This window comes from Geospiza fortis, unplaced genomic scaffold (genome assembly GCF_000277835.1).
Source record: "Geospiza fortis unplaced genomic scaffold, GeoFor_1.0 scaffold112, whole genome shotgun sequence".
Classification (NCBI taxonomy): Eukaryota; Metazoa; Chordata; class Aves; order Passeriformes; family Thraupidae; genus Geospiza; species Geospiza fortis.
The window spans coordinates 22,234,990-22,243,893 of record NW_005054298.1 but is presented as its reverse complement, the minus strand read 5'-3'; positions in this window follow the sequence as shown (position 1 = coordinate 22,243,893).

Sequence of the window (8,904 nt, the reverse complement as noted above, 5' to 3'; positions counted from 1 at the left end):
CAAACAAAAAAAGATGCAGAGCAGCGAAGAGGGACTTTGCAGGGTTTTATCTGGGGGAGCGGGAGTGGGGAAGGGAGAGTGGGCACAAGGAAAAGATACAGGATGTGTACTGGGTACACACTGCCTTCGGCCTCGCTTCCAGGAGTGTGAAATTACATCAGCCTCTGCTCGGGCACAGGCTGGGGGCTGCAGGGACACCAGGAGCACCAAACCCGGCCTCTTGAAAATCTTACATCTGAAGGCTTTATCATCTCCTTCAGGATGTACTTAATCCACCAGAATCAACTGATAAACCCAGCAAAAGACGAACGGGTCCCCATATATGGGAAGGAGGTGCCGGCAAAAGGTGCTATCACTGTGGGGGCCGAGTGCCATTTCTTAAACGCTGTCTCCTGCTTGGGGATGAGACAGCAGCCTGAGAGCAGCCCTGAATGGGTCAGTCACTGGGTGCACGGTGGGCCAGCTGGTGCCCACCCTGGCTGGGTCAGTCACTGGGGGCACGGTGGGCAGCTGGTGCCCACCCTGGATGGGGAGCAGGGCACTGCCATCCCTCTTGGGGTCAGACTTCACATCCCAGACACTGCTGGAGGAGCCCTGCCTGCCCAGCGAGCTCACCTGCACCCACGGAGCCTGGGAGAAATAAGCTTTTCAAAAAGGTCTTTTACAACATTTTCATGAAAGGATGCTGAATTAGTAAGCACAAGCAGCAAAATTAACCCCTGTTCTCTGGAGCTGTAAAACTGGTGTTGGCGGCTAGGCACATGACGTACTTCATGTTTAAAGGCAAATCTGCCTTTGGAAGAAAAAAGATTAATGGTACCCAATCAATATTCTTTCATTATCTAGTTTCATAGTTAAAACCTTTCAAGGAATTTCTGTTTCTTGTTTTTCCTAACCCCCTCTAGCCCACCCACTACTTTATGCATATACAGCCTTAGTAAATTTCCCCTCACCACAAGTCAGTTTCCTAAACACACTCTAATTTTCGGAATGGTTTGTATTGAAATAAAACCAGAAGAGCAGTTGCACAAAGGACAAAGTGTATTTGTATTTAATTTGACCTTGAAAGTACACATCATTTCTGTGCATGTTTTGAGACGGTATTTTTGAATTTCTTAAAAAAAGAGCAAACTACAATTGAATCTTTCTCATTGATGCTCAAAATAGTCAAATAATTTTCTCAGCAGGGCATGTTTCACACAGTACAGGATTTGCATAAGCTAATATGGAGCGTGTCCTGAGCCTGGGGCTTGGACTTCGGCTGAGGCTCCTGCAGGCGTATTTATAGTACTGGTATCTTAAAATCTGATTTTTTCTGGCTTTGTTGGCAAGCGCCTAGCACAGTATTTCTTCAACATAATGGCCTATATTTCCATTTTATGTGTATGCATAAATACACATACCTATTGAAAAGCGGCCCTTTGAGGTTGAGCTGCCTGCATGAGAGCTGTAGGAGCAGCAGGGAGGGCCTAGAGAAGTTTAACCCCTGCCATTGTTTGCTGCCTAAGAGGGAGCCCAATTTCTTCTTGAAAGTTACAGCTTCACTGGCACAGCCAAGGGTGAACAGTTGCAAGCTAAAAGCAGCTACTGTCTGGCCATGCCAATACATCCTTAAGGAGTTCTTAATCCACAAATTACTGACATTATTGTCTATAATTGCTTGTCTGTTGTGACAACACTTACTCAGAGAATGTCAGAAATGTAAACAGCAGCCAAAAGCTTTTTGCAGTGAAGTCCTGCCAGAACAGCACTGGGCTCTGTCTTGCACCTCCATCCCATACCAGGAAAATCCCTTTTGTCTCTATATGAGTAAAGATTGGACAATCAAGTCCTATATTAAGCAGAACATTTTTCAAGGAAAATATATGGCTTGTTATTTCTTTTAATACTTGTAATCAAAAAGTCAGTTTGTTCTGTAATAAAAGTTTCTCTTGCTTCAGAATGTAATTTGGTAGTTGTACTACTTCAAAGTACTAATTGGGAAAAAAAATCATGTCATCTGGTCACTTAAATTAGATCAACTTTTTTTCCCCCAAAGTTATTTAGAAACCATTCAAATAAAACATTGTGTAGATATTAATTAGATCAGGGATAAATTGTGCTTTACACTATGTTATAAATTTCTAAAGGAAGATTTATAACCACAGAACCATTAGCAGTACTACAAAGTACTACCAAGTACTACCAAGCAAAAAGCACACAGACACACACATTTTCAGAATAATAATAACTCTCACATTTGTCATCTGGGTGCTGGCCCTGAGTATATGAATATGTGTGTAAATACACACACAGAGAAATACAATTTAGCCCAGAAATATCACTAAGTCACTTTTTTCTTAAAAGAACAAAAACCTTTGAAGTGGACTTAGTGCAATTTTTGCCTGCAGAGAATTCTTTCAGATGCAGTATTGTGTGAAAAAATACAGTCCTACATAACTCAAAGATACAAATGAGGTGCTTCCACCAGTTCCCATGGGCGCTTGTTCCCATGTCTGAGTGCACTGTAAGGAGCATTTTCCTGCTACAGTTGGGCTGGGCTTCTCCATGCTTTTGAGCACATTGCGTCCCTGCTAGTTCTGTACATCAGGAGAGCCTCCAGTGTTCAGGAAGGATTACACAATTTATCTATATCACTCCATACAATATGGGGAGATAGGGATAAGCCTCTAGAAACCAAAGAAATATTTCCAGGCTGCAAGTCCGGGCCCTTGGTAGCATGGTCAAAGCCTATGCTTTGTCCTTTTCTGCCTTCCCAGGAACTGCAGGCATCCAGTGCTGGAGGAGGATTGGAAGAAATGGGATCAAAACATGCTGATGAGATCTGGACTGGTCAGATTTGGAATCTGTTTCCTCTGTTTTCCAGCTCAGCTGAGGGCTAAACCCACTCTCTCAGGATGACCATTTACAGGACGACCAGCCATCAAAGCCCCATTGGCAGATCTTGCCACAGGGAAGATTCTGTGACAAATAGGTTACACATACAGAAGCTACGAGACTGAGTAATTAGGAACAGGTTTATAGACAAAAATAGAAGAAAAATAAAATTTTAAAAAAATCAAAACCCCAAGAAACTGAAACAAACAAAAAATACCCTCCCCCAAAAAGAAAAAAAAACACCAAAAATCCCCTGAAACTCTCTCTGTGCCTTGTATCTTCCTTTGACAGGAGTAATGGGAGTTAGTTATTTCATAGGTAGGCATTCAGAGATGTAGTGCAATATGACAAAAACCTTCTGCTGGTCTTTCACATGGCAGTAGAACCAGTTCTTGACAGGGGGAGAAACTCCATGCTGCTGCCTAATGTGGTTTGATCCTGGGACTTGCAGCTCCAAGTCAGCAATGTTTCATGACCACAATTGGATTTCCATATTATTGGCAGACAGAAGAGAGGAGGAGCAAACAAATAGTTCACCTTTGCAAGCATTGTTACAAAAAAAATATTCCTACATAGTAACAAAACTATGATAAATACTGTGCAGTTATTTGCTTTGGCAGGGTCTGTGTTTGAGAGCTGGAGAATGCATGAAGAAACACACAACCCACTGTCATGCACATCTTTAAAGTTTCCACAGCTCCATTTTAGTAAACGTGCTTTGTTAAATTAAGCGATTTCTTTCTAAGCCAAGATTATTTAAATAAAAAAAAAAAGTCTACTGAGGGCTTGCTATGCTGTGAATGAGAAAGACAACTTGCCCAGACATGGGTAGTATCTATTCCCTGTCAAGAGAAAGGGCCCACCAGTGCCTTTTGCAATCTTCTGTTCGGACGCCCACCAGAGGGGTGGGCAGTTCTGTCTCCTGGCTTTTCCACCCTGCATCTGCAAAGGCTGGAATTCAGTCCTTGCAGAGCTTCTCCCGGGTGTTGGTAGCTGGGAAGGTGCAGCTGCCTTTCTCCAAGCAGATTTGGCAACTTCCCAGCTACTCCATGTATATCTCACCTCCCTGGTCCTTCTAGGTAGGAGACCAACCAGCACCTCTGTCTTCTACAGAGCATCTGTAGTCTTCTCTCTACCAGTTGAAGTGCCTCTTTTTTCCTCTCTTTTTTCTTCTCTTTTTTCTTTTCTTTTCTTTTTTTCTTTTTTTTTTTTTTTTTGCCTTTTATGCCATTGTCTATTGTTTTAGGCCTTTTGAAGGCCTTGTCTCTCTCACAGTGCTGACACCAAGCACACCCATAATATCTGCCATTTCAGACCTTTGGGGATTTTCTTAACATACTTAAAAATGGGAATCTCAGTTGTTTTCACACCATCCTGTCTTGCCAGAACCAAACTGAGTAACCAGAGTACTATGTTGCTAAGGCAGAACAGACTGTCTCCTTTCATCCTATAAAATATACATAACATAAGATGACAAATAATCAAAACTGTGCCATGAAACAATAATAATATGAATGCCATATTTTTTCCTAAATTTTTGCTTTTAAAATTACATATTTAAAGGGAACTGCTGCAAGTGAAAGATAATTACATCTAGAGTATCATTCAGCTATCTTTCTCTGTGAAGAAAAGAAATCATGTACTTGACTTGGAACCATTACTGTTGCCAGACAGATGTTCTCTCTCAAATATGTAGAGTAGAAAGGATGGAAAGTAACCTGGCAGTTTTGCTCTAATAAATTAAAGTGTTAGGACAGTGTCTACAGCTTCCACAGCTTTGCCAGTCATTTTGTTTAAACATGAGTGATACGCGTGATGTTTCTATAAGGTAAGAAAAAAAAAAAAGCATTGAAGTTAATGCAAACTACATCTCTTCAGGCTCTTTTCAAACCAAATGTTGTCTGGTTTATTAAGCCACTTGTACTTCTGGGACCTCTTGCAGGAGTAGGAAGGAGGAAAAAGCCACTTCCGCCGGGGCGTTTACAAGAGCTATAGCATAGCAAGAGGAAGTTTCTAGAGGAAGAGCCGGATATCTGTACTGAAGTGGATTACAGCTGCACCACCAAGTCAGATGGACAGAGCTGAGGCCAAGTACACATAAATGTGTGAAAACAAGCAGCATGGGGAAGAGTGAAAAGCAGCTTTAAATCTCTCGAGAAGTAAATGCACTTCATGTCACTAAATTGTATCAGTGGGTGGCTGTAATTTTTGATGTTCATGTCTTTACCAAGAGATCAGGCAAAGGAAATAAATCCATAGGTTCAGGAAAGTAAGGCTTTTGTTCATTTTAAAGTCAATTCTGTGCATTTTCTCATTCAATGCTCTCTTTCTTTAAATTTAGTGACTGTGTTCATTCCCTTTCTGAGCACTGCCCATCCAAGACTATGGCACTGGGGCCATGTCCATTTATGCATCTGTCTCCTCTACTGTAGGATTCTATTCTCTGCTTTTACGGTTGAAATACATTAGGATGGTAATTTCAAGTACTGTTACTGCTTGTATGTTTTAAATCTTATGTGTTCCAAAAGGCTGGTAAAGGAACTACACATAAAAATTAAAGGGGAGACATATTTCTCTGTACTTAAAAGATCTTTCTTTATCTTATCTTTCAAAAGCACTCAACTGATATTTTGTCCTGTTTCTGCTCTCACTGGGATCCCTGATAAAGCCATGTGTGTTTAGGGTAATTAAGCTTTCTAACATGCATTGAGCTAGGGAGTAGGCATTACACTGTCCACACTCACAGCAAACTGCAGCAGTACAAAACAAGGAAACACAGCATATCCAGATCTGACCAACTTACTGTACATTTCCTTCCAAATCCATTTAGAAAACTCACTGAATCAATTTGGGTTTTTGCAATGAATCAGTGAAATAACATTTCATCAGCTCCAGAATGAATACAGTCATATTTTCTATGGATTTGAATTGGATATTTTTGCTTCCATTAAGTCTTTCATCACTGGACCATTCATAATCTGTCTCTTCTATATATTGCCTATTGTCAGATAACGAGCAACTTCATGGTGCAAACTTTGCACCAGATCTCAGTTCTTCAACCATCTATATCATGAAGTATAATGAATATTTAGCATAACTGAGTCCTCTTCCCTCTCTAGATCTGGGCTGAAATTGGCCAGTGAGATCAGGAATTATGACAGGAGGAGGAGAAGAAAAGAATCCACTTCATACCTGTTTTCATAGCAAATGAGATTAACAAACAAATGCAGAAAGCTGGCACAAAGGCTGTCCATAAGCAAGCCCAGAGGACATGTCCCTTTCTTGGCATCAGCTCAGGGTGCGTGACTAGTCACTTTTAAAAACGTGCTGTCAGATATTTACCCAATGTGCTAATTCATTTCTGGGCTTGACTCAGCTCTAAAATTAATGCATTTCCTTTCCCTGGGCAGTAGAAGGAGTTCCAGAATGATAATAGTATTGACTTTAAGGCGTTGACCAAGTTATCCTATAGCTGTGACAAGTGGTAGAACAAAAAGCATCAGGAGAAAATTCTAAACAGAAACTAGTAAGAGTTCCCAAGCAAAACCACAGCTAAGGTGGGCTAGAGAGTCTTAAGAAATCCACATTATTTCCTATAAATCTCATTCACTCAGTGCTGAGACATCAGTTTAAATGACTGAGCTCAGAAGAGCATTGGTATCCCTTTGACCCATGGCCGCAGTAGCATGGGAAGGAGGGAGGGAGGGGATCCAGGTGCTGCAGCTCCTTTGAGATAACCTTTGGCCAGCAACAGACTCCCAATTAAAAACTATTGTAGCACGCAACAGAAGAAATTTGTTTCTGCATTTAAAAGGCCAGTCTATAATCCCATTAAACTGAAGCTGGAATAAAAGGAAGAAAATAGTGGTTTTCTCTTGCAGTAGGCATTAACATAACTACTCCGAATTTGGGGTTAGTCACAGAATTGGGTAAAGGCCAAATTTCCTGCATGAAGCTGCCTAAAGACAGAGAAGCATGTTTGACTTCACAAGCTCTTCCACACCAATCAATAAATTCTAAAGAAGGATTTATTTACACAATTCAATAACTCCTTGATGAGATACTAAGCTATTTCAACTCTTCAGACATTTAATGGTCAGATGGTATCATGCTAAAGAGGATTTTCCAGTCTAACAACTCTATTTCACTCTATGTATTTTTAAATGTTTTTAAATGGATAGTCCAGTGTTTGAAGTATAGGATATTTCTTTAGCTGACTGGTCAGAAGCTGGTCTGATCCAGTAACAACCAACAGCCACTCCTGGCCTGCAGCTCTTTGGTGGCTTATATGAATTCATTTGATGTGCTCAGCAGAAGTAGCTGCCACTGGGCAGGAGGCCAAGTGGAGAAAGCGTCACATTTTGCACTAATCAGGTACTTCACTGCTCTCTGCAGTTATGGCTGCCAGCCCTTTGTGCAAGAAGTTCCATTAACTTTAAACTTAGCTCCCTAAAGGGCATAGCGGGGGCTGGTAGTGGTAAACCTGACACCAAAAATAAATGGGAGCAAAATTTGTCCTGTCTAGAGAAATGATTCTGTTACAAGGAAGTTCAAGCCTTCTGGTATTACATTATTAGAGGGCTTTATTTGTTAAGCTCCCTTCAGAGCATTAATTCATTCAAACTCACATAGTTCTAGTCCCTGAATTCTGCCATCAGTTGTCCGTATCCATTTGATAGATTAAAATATTAACTGTAATTCCAAGTGCAGTGTCCAAAAATATAAATGCATCTCTTGAAAATTAGCTGTCAGACAGAAGACAACTTTCCTTCCGTGCTGTGTGCTGGAAAGAGTCAATGACTGCATGTTCCCCAGGAAGCTGGTTAAACCCACAGAGCTCTTGCTGCAGTTTCCCACTTCCCTGCAGTCAGGCAGCACTCCCACACTTTGGTACCTGGGCCTCTCTCCAAGTACACAGTCATTTACTATGGGAATGGTTCAATTATCACAGGTAGAAAATTCAGGCTAGTAGACATGGAAGGGTGAGAAAAACTGTCCAGCTAAAGATGAGAACTATACCTTTTGTGGAAATAAGTTAGGAGTTAGTTTGAATAGAGGAGGGGCTACAGAACACATTAGTTGAAGGATAAGAACAGGCCAAACTTTTCTCAAGGCTCCTATCTGTGCTGCTATAACAGGACACACTGGACTGTGGTGGTGTGTTTGGTGCACATCCCTCTTTTCAACAAATTCCTAATCTCACTATGGGAAGGAATGGATCAGTGCATCTTGAACTGGGGCTTCCTGACAGGAACAAGAATTTGGTTTTAAAACACTCTTCATGTATCAGTTAGGCTTCACTAGCACTGGAAAACATGAATTAAAAAGTCATTATTAATGTTGAAGATTATTTTGACCCCTCCATGAATGGAGGCAGCTGTTTTTTACCTCAAAACACGCCACTTGTGGTCCTCCCTTCCTCTGTACCATACTCTGTGGAGTTGAGAGGTGTTGTACATCAATGTCTAACATGTACTGGGTGTCACTGCTGTCATGCTGATGCCTATGGATCCTGTCCTGACAATGCAGACCTTTCAGAGCTTTTGACTCATGCAAAGCTGGAGGAGGACTGTGTTTCTTCCTCTCTTCCTACAGAAAATGTGCTCTGCACTCCTCAAAACACCCTGGGACACAGCAAGTGTGTGTCTGGGTGTGCCCTGAAGGGAGCACAGGGCACACTGCAGTAGGGTCTTCCTCCCAGAAGCAGGAGGAGGTGCCTCTGAAGCATGCCAGGGCACTCTGCAGCTTCAAGGAAAGGCTGAAGCTTTCAATGGACAGGAACTGCTCCCAAAGTGGTCACATGAAGGTAAGAAAGGCTGATGGGGGATGACAGAGAACCCCTTCCTCTACCTTCCACCCTCTGAAGGAAGTTCCCCAAGACCATCCAGGTGGTTTGGTGATGCCATGGTGCTAAGTAACACAGTAATAACCTTTTCTTTGTGGCAACAGCTTTTTGAGAAACATTTGAATGGCATCACCAAAATATGCCTAAAGTGATCAAAGGTGCAGAAAAATGCCAGAATGGCC